At 43.1% G+C, this 17,175-nt stretch overlaps 1 protein-coding gene across 1 annotated transcript in view; it reads right to left on the bottom strand.

Annotated features, from left to right (window-relative positions):
- Positions 1–5,645: 5,645 nt before the first annotated feature.
- Positions 5,646–17,175, bottom strand: part of LOC138513460 (potassium voltage-gated channel subfamily A member 2-like) — a 663,909-nt gene continuing 652,379 nt past the window's right edge. The window contains exon 3 of the mRNA XM_069628328.1: positions 5,646–6,480. The gene's annotated coding sequence lies outside the window, so the exon portion shown is untranslated. The remainder of the gene's footprint in view (positions 6,481–17,175) is intronic.

Genomic DNA, 17,175 nt, shown 5'->3' with positions numbered 1-17,175 from the left:
GTATGGGCAGAAATCACCTGCTGCCATGTAAGACTAGTACAGTTGTCCACCATGAATGTACGAACACTTACCTTCATTCCCCTCTCATGCAGGTGATGGTGGCTATCCCTTTAAGGAGTCAGTTGCTCTCACTGCGCTTGCAAATCGTCTCTGGTGCACTGTGTAGTGCTAAAAAACACGTGCTAGACCATCTTGGTCGGTGCATGTGTTGGCTGCCGTGCAGATGAAGGGTATATCTAGTTTGAATTGGTCTTCTCTGTATTGGCAGGTGCAGGTTTAAAAACAAGAAAGAGATTTCTTCAATGGGTTTCTCTCTGGAGATTGTTCACCTAAAAGATGAAAGGGACCCCTAGGTATGTGGTCTAGGGGTCCTTTATCGGAACGAGTTGGACCTGTGCAGCTGGTGCTGTGCACTAGGTCTAGTCGTTCTGTAGCCAACCGGTTTCTGTGGAGCACTGCGGGTGTGCCACATTCATCAGGGCTAGGTAGGGGGCAGCTACATGTGTGCCCACTGTGATTCGTCTACATCAGCATGGTCTGCAATACTTGTAGATCTCTCCCTTTAGGGATGACAGGAGGGAGGGGAGAGAGATAAAGCACAGATAAATATCCAATTCTACACCTCAACTGTAGCTAGTTACCAGCTGAGATAATGATAATGATGTGTTATTTATATAGCGTCTTAATCCAATGAGATAGGATGAGGATGAGGCCTGCGTAAGCCAGGGCAACACCAGGACGACGTTGCGATTACCCGCACCTTCCATTTCTTGGGTCCAGGTTGGGAAAACTAGGAGATCAAGTGGACTTGCATCAAAAGAAAGGAAAGGAAGCAAGCATCAAGTCAAGTCAGACAAGTTTATTCGGATAAAAAAATCCATGAAACGACAGAGCAAAAGACACAATGTTACACACAATCAAAGGAACACATAAATCATAAGTGATACCTTAAATCCAATGCAAACGACAATTATGAACATTCTTAAAAAAGAGGCTCAGCAGGATAAAAAAGATACAAATTTCATATTCCCTTGTCCATAAAATCCAATGTTTGTGTGAGCAATAACTACAAAACATGTTAAAAAAAGTAATTCCTCCAGTTTTACATTTCTCATTATTGGCTGCCGTCACCCTGGAGCCTCAACAAACTTTTCCTAAAATACACTGCAGGAAGCAAACATCTAGAATGCCAACCAGGGAGGATCCTGAATCGCAAGATTGAGAGACCCATTTGAAGCAGTGCCAGACCGATTAAGTGCAAATGGAGAGTTGCTTGTTGACTGTATAAAAGAATGGGTGGGGGCTGCTGCCTCCAGACCTCATCCCTTTCCAAGTCTGGAAGCCTTATTATATAATGCAGTAGTAAGAGTGGGTTCTAGAAATTGAACGCTCATGTGCTGAGCTCTATGTGGTCGTAGTTTTTTCTCTGGTGTTTCTTTGTAAGGTCAAAGGGAGGAAGGGCCAAACCCAATGTCCCTTGTGGGAATTTCGTACAAAGGAGTCCTGGTTACCTTGCAGTAAGTTATTAAGGTTTTTTTACTCTTATAAATAAGAAGTATCTCACACAGGTTGCTGTGTCTTCACATGTGGTTTTTATTGTCCAAAATGTGGACTATGGTAACAGGAAGGTGGTCATCCGACACGTGTTTCAACCCATAAGGGTCTTTATCAAGGCAATAGTAGTATATCTGTGGAAATTGTAACCCATCTTGTTATAGCTGCCGGTTCGCACTGTTCCTTATCAAGCTTATAGAGTCCCTAAGGCTGTTGCCATATTGGTGGGGAAAGCTCTTCTGCAGAGTGTTGGCTGACCACCTTCCTGTTACCATATGTCCACATTTTGGAAAATAAAAACCACATATGAAGACACAGCAGCCTGCGTGAGATCCTTCTTATTTATAAGGGTCAAAAAAACGTATTATATAATGCATCTTGCATGTTCAAGGATACAGGTTTAAAAAGTTGCGGACATGGACAAAGAGGGGAGGAGGGAAAGGAAGGTTTACGTTTGTTTTAGAAAAGTTACTGCAATTAAGTGGAAGCCACAGTGCACATATGGGAAAGGAAATCTTATGGTGGAAAGTACTATTCTCTTGAAATTGCATTTACACATATGAATGATGTCAAATTCACCTAGTGGTGAAAGGATTGACTCAATCCGCAATGTTACGTGACATGTGCATGGTTTTAACTCCACTCTGCGAAGGTGGTCAGTCCTACAGAAATTGTCAGACCTATCAGCGGCAGTCATATGCTTACAAGAAGGACACCTGCTAAAGTCGAGTCCCATAATCAACATTTGTGCTAATTCTTTACCAATGGGGGAAGGAAAAGAGGGGTCACTATACTATTGGCTAGTGACATACCTTTCACTAACATCAGAGTCTTAGGAGACCCACAAGGGAGGTACACTTGCATGAAATGATATTTGTATGGTCACAAGATTACTATGGTTTCACTATATACAACTAACAGCAGAAAGGATCAGTGTGTAAGCACCTTCATTACTCAAGCAGTAGTTTTTGCAGAAGGACAAAAAATTTTAGGTGGCGACTTTAACCTATTCCCTAATAGAGATACTGATAAGATAGGTCAACCTACTAGACTAGACTACAAACATGTGATTTCATTTGCTAGGCTGCTAACGGAAGCTGGGGCTGATTGACATTTGGAGACTGTCCAATGGAGATGCCTGGGACTTTTCATTGTTCTTGCATGTCCATGGGGGATATTTTAGGATTGATATCTTATTAACAGCTGCTTTACTAGGCCTTTGCATTCAAAAGGCACATATGGAACCCAGGATAGTCTCAGATTATGCGACCGTCATTGCAACCATGTCAGTCGCTCAATGATCATCAGCCAACCTGTACCCTTGGAGGCTATATGATCCCATACAGAAGGATAGGGCCCTATATCAGGATATATCTGATGCTATCACTAATTAGTTTAGTGATAATCAAGTGATGGACCATCCAATGGCAATCATTTAGGAAGCTCTGAAGGCAGACGTGAGAGGGGAAATAATAATTCACACAGCAGCATATACAAGATCCCATAGGATAATTCAGACCCAATTAGAGGTGGAAGTTAAGTAGACTGTGGAGGAACACAAAAAGACAGCATCTCGGAAGTTCTGCGCAGAATTAACTAATTTGGAGCTGACATCACGAGCTGATCGGTCACTGGGCATTAGTTAATCTCCATTGATGTCAAGGTAATAACCCTCAAATGCATTGATCATCAATCCCTTTAACGGTCGAGAGGTAAAGGGGAGAGAGAGGCGGGACAGATGACCAATTTCTAAAATGCCTTCCCCCTAATGTCTACATAGTCAAACTGAACAACCACCATTAGAATTTGAAGGTGAGCACACTCTCATAAAAAAGTGTTTAGAGGGTCGAGACTAAATCACTTTGATGACTAATATGATGTAGAGTTGTGGGCTGCAGAACATGGAGTATATTTTGGCTACATCACTACAACCAGGCGAGTGGACTATGTATGGCTCTGCTCCTCTGTGGCTTGTTTCACTGTGGGGCCAGGTTTGTTTGCCTATAGTTCACTTGCCTTGTCCGCTTTCTGTGCTGCAGTGAGGCTGTGGCCTGCGAGGAGAGAGTGCAGCACTCTACCTCTGATTGCTCCTCTTTACCATTGAGAGGAGGAGCCATGCTGTAGCAATGGTGCAAATTTTCGCAGTCACACAGGTCTCCCTGCAACCAATTGCAGAGGGGCTAGATAGGTAATTAGGCATAGGGAGCAGGGAAATGCATTCAATATTGCCTTTAATGCTATTCCCTGGTTGGGAAATACAGGTGCAGCTGGGAAGAGCTGGTGGGAAAGCACCTGGGTAGTTGCTGACAATCCTAAGCAATGGGTAAAACACCAGGTAAGAGCATGGCAATCCTTTGAAACGTGCCAGATACCTGGGCAGTTAATGCTATCCCTTAGCAATAGAGCATGATTGAGTGCTTGATGGCAACACTTGGAAATTGAGCATGCACCCGAGCATGCGATTGTATTCATTGGCCACGTTCATTCTATTGGAATGGCTGGTTAACTGGCAATTTGATGAGTATCTTGGCATGTAAGGCAATCCCTGACCATAAGTGAATTCCTGAGTTTAAGCAACATGAAAGGTACTAGTACATGTCTTAGCAATCTCTGGCAATTACACATGTACATGTGCATTTGATGGAGCTCTCTGGCGCGAGTGCCTGGGCATTTTCATGGAAATCCTGGGCAATGTGGCAATACCCGGTCCTTTCTGTCCGGTGACAATGGCCCTGCTTGGGCATTCATGATCACCTTTACTGGTGTTAATCCTTGTCAGTAAGGTATGCATCTCTGGATATGATGGCAATCTATTGGAAAGGGCGAATACCTCTTCATTCAATGGGAATCCCTGGCAATGAAAAGTGCATGTGGATTTAACGGCAACCGCTGGGAGTTCTCTGGCTACCCGAGCTTGCAACGGCAATAACTTGCAAAGGATGCAAGTCATGGATATTTGATAACCATATCTGACACAGCAAGTGGTCCCTTGTTATATTGGAAACAGTATAGTGAGCAGTCTTGTGTAGTACAACTTTAAAACATGAGGCGGTCCCTTAGCACTAATGCTGGCATATCAAGCGAGCACCTGGCATTTTGTGGCAATACACAGCATATTATGTCATCACTTGTATTTGATGGGAGTAAACAACTTGTGATTTGAAAACCTGCCTATTCGATGGTAATACTTTATATGATGTGAGAACCTGGGTATATGGTGTAATCACTGCCAAGACATGAACAATGCAAGAAACGAATTAGGCTTTTCTCTTGCGTGTTCCCCTTGTACACTAACTGCACACTTCTGCAGATAACAGCAACATCCTAAACAGTGCTTTTTATGGTGTAACATAATCAATTATTTGTTAACATGGGACTAAAAACTGATTAGTATTTTATATCAACTGTACGTTTTCTCTGAACTACAATTAAAATATGGATACATCCTAGAAATATTTAAAGTTTTGAAATGTTCTGTCTTGCTTCATATGAATTTATGTTTTCAATCTGTTTCTATTTTGTTATTCGAATGCTCATTGCTACCTAGCCAACATCATCTCTGGTCCCACAACGTTCAATAGGAAGCAAGGAACTAGTCAGATTAGAGCTGCAGAAGTGCAAAAAAGAAAATAAGGCATTTTCAACCTATGTCTCCTGGTTATAGAACCTTATATCCATCAATATTGGACTCACAAACACCCTGATGCTTTCCAGAAAGTAGCTCAACGTCTTCCTTGTCAAGGAGCGCCTTCTTCATATACTGGCCGGCCCCCAGCTCATCTCTATTTACTGCTCCAATTGCTTTATTGTACCCTACTGTAACTTGTGCCCCCCTACCTGTATTCCTAATGACCCATTTTGATAAAGTGGCCCACTCCTTCACACAGCTAGGTCTGTGCTCAATAAATACTCAAAATAAAATGTAAAAACATGAAATAAATCACATTTGATGGATGGGAATTAAAGTTGCGTAAGTTGAATGCTCAGTAAATCAAACAGCTGATTGCCTCAAAATTATTATGGCAATGTCTGTCCTCTTAAATGCATCTACCAGTAAAAAGTTACAGTATTTAAATGACAATTGAGACTCATTTGTGAAAACCCTTCTTTATTTTGAGAGTGACATAGCAAAGGAATGATCTAACGCAAAATAAACCAACCAAAAGGAAATAGGCCATTGGTATTTTATACAATTATCAACAAATGTCTGTCATAAATAAATAATTACATACAAGGAACGTTGTGATAGTACCATCATCATATATTAAATTTCCAGAAATATATCTTTCACATCAAAAGAAGAATGCTTAAAAAATGAAGTTAATGCTTCCTTGCAATTAAATAGCTTAAGAATTCGGAGTCACTGATAAGGCCAGTCGGACATGTCGGAAGGGCAACAATAGGTTCTCAGTGGACCGGACCTACTCCAAGAGCCATGTTTCTACCTCCGCAAGATGGTAGAACATACAAAGTGCTTAGCGCATGTTCCCTGTATGGGAATTAAAGTTTTATACGTGCCTCTGTTCAACAGCTTCAATATTTCACCAGTTGTCCTTGTTTGACATTAACAAATGAAACATTGTGTTTATAAAATCAATGTTGAACTATGTAACAGATAGTTGTGTTACAAAATGGGGTCCTGACTCCTCAAGTAGGTTCTAACATTTACAAACCACATCAAAAGTCATTGTGTCAAACAAGGAGTGAATACAATAAGACAAAATGAGCAGGACACAATTCAAGAAGGAGAAAGAAGTCCCACCCATAAAGAAAAGAAATAGGAGAGTGTGAGGAATGTTGCTGTCCATGGAAGAATTCATAACAACTGATATTGTTGAGGCAGGTACGCAATCACCCCTTCGCATCGTAGAGGCAGAACGGATGCCCATCCTCATATCATATTTGGGAGTTTGGAGAATCTGCTACCTGAAAAACACCAAATCATAAAAAGGAAATTACTTTTTTTTTTAACCAAATATCACAACAATAAAGCATAATTTCAGTGGTGCATATATCAGCAACATGCAATGTCACATCAATCCATTCTTTATCCAATGCCAGAGGTCTGCATCCTGTGGCTCACCAGATGTGTTGGACTATGCCTCTCATGATCCCATACCATTAACTATGCTGGCTATGGGCTGATGGGAGTTGTAGTCGAAAATATCACATCATTACCTTCAATGGGAGTCTCAGGAGGATTCGGATAGGCCACGGAAAATACTTCATTACAAGAAAACAAGCCCTCATTGGGACCACAGTTCCCTATTGCTTAAACGTGTTGTCCCACCTCCAATGTCCTTTGTGTAAAGTTGTATGCAATTGTAATGTCCCTTAGAGTAGAGCACATGCTTTATTTTACAGCAGCAATTTCGAATTTAGCTTTTATTTCTAGGTCTAGATAAACCAGTTTCTGAAATAATTCTACTTTCAAGTTTAGGAGATTTTAAAGAGGGTCCAGTAAAAGGGTCTACTGCACTTGGGCTTTATGTTTATGTTGGAGCCCAGAAGTGACTTTTGCACTAACATTCCAGACTCTCTTGTGCAAACGTCTATTGCAGGGGGGCCCATGTGCATTATTTTATGTAGCATCTTCGGTTTTCAGACCTAATGGTAACTATGGATGAAGCAAAGTTCATTTGCAAGGGCATTGATGCTTGCTTGGAGGATTGCTATCAGTGTTTTGTAGTTTTCTCTAGTTTTGGAGGCCAGAAAGTGCCAAGCAGGATACATTAATGATCACAATCAAAATGAAGCGAGCCGATGCATTTGTAGGCGCTAGGCAGTCACCTATCAATCGTATTCCCATCTGAGGCCTAGCTGAGCAAGGATTCATAGTGCAGTACAATTACACAAGCCCCCCTTCTGAATCAGGGACTTGGATGTACTAATGGCCGATTCACAAAGAATTTACCAGGATTAATGAACAAATCAATTCACAACAAATGTTACTTATAGTAACTCTGACCTACTGCTGCTTAGTCTTCTCTATCCAGTAGGTAGCTAGGGCTCCTCCATATAGCAATATATGTACTCCTTACCGCTGCACATTTATGACTGAGAACAACTGGTCAACCATCCAGATGGATCTATCTTCTAGATGGAATGTAAAGTGGTCTTAACAAAGAGCATGAAGTAGGGCATCTTGTGTGTCTGAAATGAAAATGTGATTTATAACAGCAAAGCAATTGGTTTGTTGAGGAATGCCTTTATTGTGCAAACCTTCGCCATGTACTTTCATGTCTTTTATTGCCAAATATACACATGTATATGAAAGCTGATAACTATATCATACTTTTCCAATTCCATCTGAAATCTCAATGGTATCAATATGGTTTCACCTAGTTTTTTAATCTTAGCTAATCTCATCTTTGCTGCCACTCATTTTTCCAAACATGGTCTACATTTACATTTGAAAAGTAACATACATGCATACCTTTTTTTGCCTTTAACTTTCTCTGACATGGCATGCATTGTCAAAGATCATGAATTGGATTGTTTCTTTCTGACCCTGTGTGTGAACTTCGCTCATCCTGGTAGTTCTTTCTCACCATGTCACACCGGACCCAGAAATGATCAGTAAGCCACCATTCTCTTCAGATTTCTCATAATATGTGTATTCTCTGACCATTTTACTTGCTTCCTGAGCTTATCTTTCTTCTTTGTACATATTTGCCAGTGACATGTATGTACTTGTTGCCGTTTGACATTAATTTGGTAAGATTTCTGAAATCTGTGTATGCTTTTCTTTATTGTTGCATGTTTTCACACTGTGTGTGCCCAATAATTCAATATTAACTTGCCTCACACACACATTCATTTTTCTATTTATACCAATCGAATGTTTAAAATGACATTTAAAGATGTTTGTGAACTATTTTGGAGCTGAAGCATTTATTTTTCTTTACTTATCCATGTGAATAGTACATTGGTTCTTATAAGTGGGAGTAGGCAGGCTTTGCAACAATTTCTGTTGTAATTTAGGAAGAACATATTCACCCACAGAGCTTAAAGTGTTGGGCAATAATGAAGTTAACCTGCACTTCAAATACTAGTTTTTCCAAATACTGGGACCAGACTGACCTTCTAGTCAATGGCCCTCATTACGACCCTGGCGGAAAGGGGTTCACGCCGGCGTAAACCATGGCGCCCCTTTCCGCCTGAGTACGAGTTCCCGTAGCGCCATGGTGATTTTTACGCCTGCTTTTTGCAGGCGGAAAAATCCATGGCGCTACGGGACTTGTTGTTAATTACGCCACCGTAATTTACGGTGGCGTAATTAACGCCTTCCCCACTCCCATTATACCCTATGGGGCAAAAATGGGAATGGGGAAGGGTAAATGGGGATTGGGGACTTACCGCCCCGCCAAGGTCGGAATGGGGCGGTAAGTCCGCCAACCACCATGGCGGAGTTGGCAGCTTAGCGCCATGGACCATGGTGCAAATTGCACCATGGTTCTCCGCCAGGGTCGTAATGAGGGCCAATATCATCGAATGGCACACTCCAAATTATTTGTGATGGCTCTAACCCGCAGGGATTGCTATTTGCAAAGGCTCTATCTTACTTTTCTTACCACTCAGTAAATCATTGCTGATATGGTTTTCCATTTGAATGCAGATATTAGCCTTACAACCTAAAGGAAACATAGCAGAAATATGTATAGAATGTAAATGTGTAACTACCATAAATGGGCGAACATTGCAATGACAGAAAACAAATGCAAAGTTCGTATTGCTCTGATCTCTCTGTTGAAATGCACCAGCTGTTGATTAGTGCCTGTGTATAATCTGATCTTGTATATGACAGATCAACCCACGTGTCTCTTTCCCACCTGTGCCTGTGTCCATGAATCACCAATCCAGTGAGTAGATAGGCAAGGCAAGAAGGAAGCAAACCTACTCTGGGCCAAGATAACAATACCTGCCATCCTGCCTGCAACCTCTTCATATCCCTTGCTGTTAGCATCCAAAAGCATCTGTTCTACTGCCACTCTCTCTCACCTCCTTCGTTACCCTACCCCCCGAAAACAGAAAATGCAGGTCAGGCTGTAAAAGCCTCCTCTGGGCAGGTTGCCATGAAGAACACCTCTAGACTACAACACAATAATGCCTTGTCGCTTTCCAGTGAACCTTTTCAAGGAAGTCCATCAATTATGACAAAACAGTTCCTTGAAGGTGGGAATCTTCAAAGTCTATAATGTAAATATGTTAGTTTGCCTGTCTGCAGACCTGATGTAGCCCCCTGTACCATGAGGTGAGGCTTTACCAGACTGTGCACACCCACTGATGTTGTCCTTTGCTTGTCTGCACAAATGATGTAGCCCCCTGTACCATGAGGTGAGGCTTTACCAGACTGTGCACACCCGCTGATGTTGTTCTTTGCTTTTCTGCACACCTGATGTAGCCCCCATACCATGAGGTGAGGCTTTACCAGATTGTGCACACCCAGTGATTGTGTCCTTTGCTTGCCTGCACAACTGATGCAGCCCCCGTACCATGAGGCGAGGCTTTACCAGACTGTGCACACCCACTGATCTTTTCCTTTGCTTGTCTGCACACCTGATGTAGCCCTCATACCATGAGGTGTGGATATACTAGACTGTGCACACCCACTGAGGTTGTCCTTTGCTTGTCTGCACAACTGATGTAGCCCTCGTACCATGAGGTGAGGCTTTACCAGACTGTGCACACCCACTGATCTTTTCCTTTGCTTGTCTGCACACCTGATGTATCCCTCATACCATGAAGTGCGGCTATACTAGAACGTGAACACCCACTGATGTTGTTCTTTGTTTGTCTGCACAACTGATGCAGCCCCCGTACTGTGAGGCGAGGCTTTACCAGACAGTGCACACCCACTGAGGTTGTCCTTTGCTTGTCTGCACAACTGATGCAGCCCTTATACCATGAGGTGAGGCTTTACCAGACTGTGCACACCCACTGATGTTGTCCTTTGCTTGTCTGCACACCTGATGTAGCTCCCTGTACCACGAGGTGAGGCTTTACCAGACTGTGCACACCCACTGATGTGTTCCTTTGCTTGTCCGCACACCTGATGCAGCTCCGTTACCATGAGGCGAGGCATTACTGGACTGTGCACACCCACTGATTTTTTCCTTTGCTTGTCTGCACACCTAATATAGCCCCCATACCATGGGGTGAGACTTTACCAGGCTGTGCACACCCACTGATTTGTCCTTTTCTTGTCTGCACACCTGATGTAGCCCCCTGTACCATGAGGTGAGGCTTTACCAGACTGTGCACACCCACTGATGTTGTCCTTTGCTTTTCTGCACACTTGATGTAGCCCCGGTACCATGAGGTGAGGCGTCACCATGCTGTGTATTCATTCTGTAACTCTTAAGCGTGTTTTATGCACTTTGGAACTGTACATTGCACTTTCTGTAACTAGTGCGTAGATGCCTGTGGGTTTTGTGTGCTGAAATAAATGCAAAATAAATAAATAAAGGTAGTTCCGTGTGGATTAGTAAGTCTGGACTTCAAGGACTTCAACTCAAGAAGAAAACACTATACAGCTCTGCAGTTAGTTAGGGAACACGCACTGTGTTAGCTCATTGTTTTTCAATGCCTATAGTGGAACACATTACCCATTTGGGTGTCTAGAATTCTTTATAAGATGTACCTACCATGCTGTTGGGAAACCGAGTACATTGAGTGCATCAGCAATACAGAAAAATACTTTGAAATGTACACCCTGGCCAAGGTAAGCAACACTTTGACTGCCAAAAATGCACATCTGCACAATAATAGCTTTAAAGCAGCATTTTACTACAGCAAAAACAAATTCTTTCACTGTGTTTTTGCATCAAGGCCAAGTTTGCCCTAATGTTGAAATGGAATTCTATAATAACTAGCACAAACTTGAACCTGGTGTAAGAGCATTGATCTCATCATGTGTGCTTGCACCAAGGCAGGGATGCACACTTGCTTTAGCTGAGGGGGCTGAATGGGCCGCACATGTATCACCTGGTTGGCTGGAGTATGCACGAGATTGAGCCAATGGTTGTGAATCAGTGCACACATTTGAAAAGGAAAAGAAAAAACATGTTGAGGGGCACAGATGAATTGCTCTGTTTTATTAACTGCAAAACATTAATTATGTATTTAACGTGTTTAACATTTTCTGACAATAATTATTAATATTTCTTCTTCTAATAATAACGAATGAGAAACAAACCAGTAGGACTTAAAAGAATTCAGTGTCATAAACAATTGCAATGTAAACGGCTGTGGGAGTGGGAAGCAGGTAGGTGGAAAATCATGAGCATGTGTCTGATATCAACATAAACACCTGCACATTGCTGCAATTTCCCAACAGTATCAGCACTTCCCATGGGGGATATCCAATATTGATCAGAGTAGTGTTAGTACATCTAACGAAAGATACAACAAACCTCGAGTTTACTTTGAATGTACTGTAATATTTTGCAACGGATTATTTATAACGTGCTTAATACCCAGAGGTTTCTAACCGCAGACAGGGGGATCGAACTTCTCTTGCTCCGCTTCGTCTTGCTTCTAAGATCAGCGTGTTGCCCCTGAGCTATCCTCCCGAGACAAATCTGTGATGTGATGAATCTGGCAATGTCCTCACTTCTTTCCCTGTGGAGACCTCCTGCTATATGGTCAGGGGACGGCAGCTGCTGTCTGACCCCGGGGGCGGCTATATGAAGGAGGACCATCTGGGGTCAGGTACACCTCAGAGAAAGAAGAAGGCGCTGTTGGAGGAAACCACATACCCCCTTTTCATTTCAGGGATGTTCCCTCTGTCCTCCATAAATTAATGGCATACTGTCAAGTCTCCTCCCCAACCTCTATGTCAGTGGTCTTCAAACTTTTTTGGCCTGGGGCCCCCCTGAGCAAAATGTGGGCAGGCCAGCCCCCACCCCAAAAAATGCCAAATGGACAGTATCTATTGCATGCTGTCACGTACCCTACTCCCAGTATAGTCCCCCGGGTCCCCCACCTACTCTCATCACAGTCGCTGGGCTCCCTCATCCCACTCCTACCGAGTCCCTGGTCTCTCCCCACCCTGCTCCCACCACTATCCCATGGTTCCCGTCCATCCTGCTCCCACCACAGTCCCTGGGCTCCCCCAACCCGTTCCCTACACAGTCAAACGGCCAGTGGCGGCTGGTGAATTTTTTAAGTGTAGGGGCAAAACTATTTCCCCCAAATATGCCATAGAGACCGAGCGCAGCGAGGGAGCCCGAACCAATCAAGGGAAGTTTGGAGGGTTTTCCCCCATGACTTTTTTGTAAAATAATGGGTTCAAATGTTGCATTGTAGAGCATACTTTAAAAAGAAAAATGGGTAAATAGCCAAACAGTTCGCAAATGGTGCTGGGAGGTCCAGGGGGCAGGCATGACATTTTTTTTACTGGACATCTATGTTAGATGTCCAGTAAAAAGATATCATCCTTGTCCCCTAGGACACACTGGGCCTAACAAAATCAACATGATTATGTGTTTCATGCAAGGCGCTCGGGTGCCAAGAGGGAAAGCATGGTATTTTTGGCTGAACATCTATGATAGAAAACCAGTTAAAAAATACCATCCCTGGCCTCTGGGCTCCACAGTGCCTCAGAAGAAGAGCTGATTTTGGTAGGTGGGTAGGGGTATTGTGCACCAAAGGTATTTAGGCATTTTTGTTTTTTAAACTTTATTTATTGGCGCACACAATTTTTAAAATGCCTTTGTGTACAACCCTCCTTGCCCCTCAAAATCGGCTCAACGGACCAAAACAAACTAACACACACACACACACATTCATACAGCAATCACTCTATCATTCACACGAGCATCCATCACCAGACACTCACTCATAAGACAAGCATACACGCATCCATACACATGTTTAAATAAAAGAAATAAAAAATGAACATAATTGTACCTTCTGCATTGGCCTGCGTGTGGGTGCTGAAATGCCCTGCTCCAGGCTGCTCTGTCCGTATGTTCGAGGAGGGGCAGGAGCTCAGCCTCACACATACAGGCATTCAGTGCCCCAGCCAGCATTTCCAATGAGCTATGCAATGCTGGCGGAACAAAACGCCCCAGCCTTGCATGGCTCAGTGAGCATATGCGGCTGGGGACCTGAACTGAAGAAGGGAAATGGGGTTTCCCTTTGACAGACAGTTCAGCCAGCCCAGGAGCACTCCCTCAGCTGGAAAAAGCAGCTGATCGAGGGCTCATTGTTTCACTGGATTGGTTCCTTAGCTACTCCATAATGGTTAGGGGGCCACTGGGTGGGTGCCCCCTCACCATTATGAATGAGATGCCAGGTTCACTCTGGCCTACAGGGCAATAGGGCAATGCCTCTACCAAAAATGCAAAATGCTAGTGTGGACCAGTCAAAATGGGCCACATTTCTGGCCAATGTGGGCCAGTTTAATGAGTTACTTCACTATGCAGTTAATAATTTTGACCATTGTTGCTCAATAAATATTCTTTAATTATCACAATTTACTTACATGTTAGCACCCCCTTAGGTACTATTCAAACAGTCTGTGGCTAAAGGAATGAATATCCATTTACCACTATGAGCCACTTTTTCATTGGTACCTGAGACAGTTTCATGCTTTAGCCCGACCATGTGAGCTGCCCCAGCCCATTTCTTCCAATATAAAAAAAAAAAGTTTTTTTACACACTTCATGCTGGGCTCTCACGGCCACACAGGAATGTGGCCGTGGACCTCTGCGGACCACTATGGGGGCACGCCCCACAATTAGAATACTGCAGCTCAATGTAGATCTACTTTTGTTACTCCCAAAACTCCCATGAGGGATAGCATATGGACAACTGGGATGAGGAAGAAGCAGAGAGTAGCGAGGATTACTTCCAAAAAAGTTCAGTATCCACTTCCTCAAAGCCATTTAAGAAATGGCCCCATGACCACTGACTTAAGAAAGAATCATAGAGTAATGAAGATTATGAGACCCGGAAGACCAACGCATCGTCTAGTTGTTGGAAGATGAATAATCAAGCCGGGAAGTTTTAATATGGCCAGCTACACCTGACAGAAAGAAGAAGGAGGGGAAGAAGAGACGAGAGATGCAGAAGCTGAACCGCAGCACAAACTGCAGTAACAATGAATATCATGCTGGGAGAGAACAGGCCACGGCAGGCGAAGTAAAGGCAAATCTGAATGAGGAAAGGTGAAGCCATGATGTGGACAGCTCACTGCCAAAGGAGAGAGTGGTGGGAACTGCGGAACCACTGAAAGAGAGACACAAAGGGTACAGCACTTAACCAGGCACACACAAAGCCAGTACACTGCAGCAGTCAGGAGCAAAGGAGTGCTGGAGGGAACCGGAAAGCACACATGTGTATCTCTCCATAGGAATAACACAGATTGAAGGGAACCAAAGAGAGGGGGGGGCAGAAGTTACCGGTGAACCCTGAGCACACAGGTGGGTTACCGGATAGCCTAATAAAGCTAGACGCTTCTTGAAAACACGAGAGGCCAAAAGCAAAAACACTAAAGAATAAAAAGGATTTGTAAAACAAGTCACAAGTGGGTTATTGAACCCAAGCATTAAAGGGAAGGTATGTGTGTGATAAAGTCCTGGCAATAAAGTATACCAGGTGAAGTTATGTATTTGCAAGACAAAGTCCTGGCAAGAAAGTAAACCAGGTGAAGTTAAGTATTTATGTAATAAAGTCCTTGCAAGAAATTAAACCAGGCGAAGATAAGTGTGTAAAAGGTTCCAGATGGGAAGGTGTATCCAGGTGAAAGTAAAATTAAGTGTTGGTGTAACAAGTCCTGGCAGGAGAGTATACCAGGTGAAGATAAATTACAAAAAATCTGAAGGAAGGTAATACCCTTAGGATTATGAACTATACAGAATCTCAAGGAAGATAATGCACTTGTGATTATGAACTGTTGTGGAAAGATATAAAGGAAGGGAAAGTCCTTAAGAAGAGACATACCCTCAAGATTTGCAATGTGTTAAACGGTCAAGAGAAAGCCTGGGGAAGGGATGTGTTCCCCCAAAAAAGCAAAGATAGCAAGGGGGGAGAGAAATCCTCTTGGAACCTGAATATTCTTTTTGAACTTGTGATATTGGAACAAGTAATCTGGGGAAGGAAGTTATTCTATGGAACTTTGAAAATTGTTAATTGAAACGCTTTTCATTGAATTTGAACTTTTGTGTTGCACTTGTGTATGAGTGCGATACAAATAAAATATCAATATCAATAACTTGAACATTTGGTAACTTTTGAAAAACAAGAGACAATATCCTTCACACCTTAGAGTTTATTTAGAATGTGAGAGCCAGAAGAGGATTCGAGAAGATGGTGCTGTCTTGGGTGTACTACGTCGATGACACTATCTTGCTGGATCGTACCCCAATTGGGTTACAACGATCAATAAATGCCCTGGCAATCTATGCGGGGAAAAATAATGTAATTGTTAACTCATACAAAAATAAAACTTGCAGCCATTAGGGCGTGATCCAGAAGGGTATAGTTTAGATGGTTCATGAATGGGAAGGGCCTGGAAGTTGTTGATGAATATACATATCTTGGGTTCTATATATCTGTGGTTCTCCTACCTCCACATTTTTTAACGATTTTATATGTACACAGATCTTGAAGAAATGGTTCCTTTTTAATAAATTCATCCGTCTAAAGGGAGGAAATAATGTAGAAGGGCAAAAAGCTGCGTACTGGAAGAGTATTATCCCAGGAATCTTATATGGTTTGGCTGCTATTCCTGAACATCTGATGGGTTGGGTGGACGGTCTTGAAGGGAAGATATTGATATCTAATCTGGGGGTCCCAGAGTAGGGGCCTCATTACGACCCAGGCGCTAATGGGTTAACGGCGCTGTAAAAGGCTGCGGCGCTGTTAACCTATTAGCGCCTAATTACGAGGTCCCTTTGCGGGACCCGACCTTAACGGCTGGTTTTACCAGCCGTTAAAGTAGGGTGCCGCAAAGGGACCTTGGTGCTAAGTACAGTGCCGCAATTTGCGGCACCGTACTTAGCGCCTTCCCCATTCCCATTGAGCCCTATGTGGCAAAAATGGGAATGGGGAAGGGCCCATGGTGAATGGGGAATTACCGCCCCGCCAACCTTGGAATGGGGCGGTAATTCCGCTATTCACCATAGCGGACCCCGGCATGGACCATGGTGCTAATAGCACCATGGTTTAGCGCCGGGGTCGTAATGAGGCCCTATGTGTTTGACTTGTGTATATCAATAAAAATCATATATTTTTTTAGTCTGTTGACACTGCCTGTTAATTTAATGAAATAAGGGGCAGACTATCATCCAATAACATTGTTAGTCCTGAGGTTACCTGTGTGAAATGGAATCGAGATGCCCGTTTGACCCTAATGTCGTTTACTAAAGGTTGTTAACGTGTTGAGGGTTGGTTTCCCTTCTACCTCCTTTTTGTGTTGTTGGTCCCAGAGTCTGTGCCAGTGGAGGCCCTTCAATGCAAACTTGAATTGCAATCTGTCAGATCTCGCTGGGCTCACGCCATTTAATAACCTATATATTACGAACTTACTCTCTGCGAACATACCAAATACCCTTCAGTATTATCTAGCGGCCATAAATACACAAGTCTGCAAAAATGAGTTTTTATTGTAAC

Source organism: Ambystoma mexicanum, chromosome 12 (genome assembly GCF_040938575.1).
Source record: "Ambystoma mexicanum isolate Mex_15411 chromosome 12, UKY_AmexF1_1, whole genome shotgun sequence".
Taxonomy (NCBI): domain Eukaryota; kingdom Metazoa; phylum Chordata; class Amphibia; order Caudata; family Ambystomatidae; genus Ambystoma; species Ambystoma mexicanum.
This window is presented reverse-complemented; position numbering and strand designations above follow the sequence as displayed.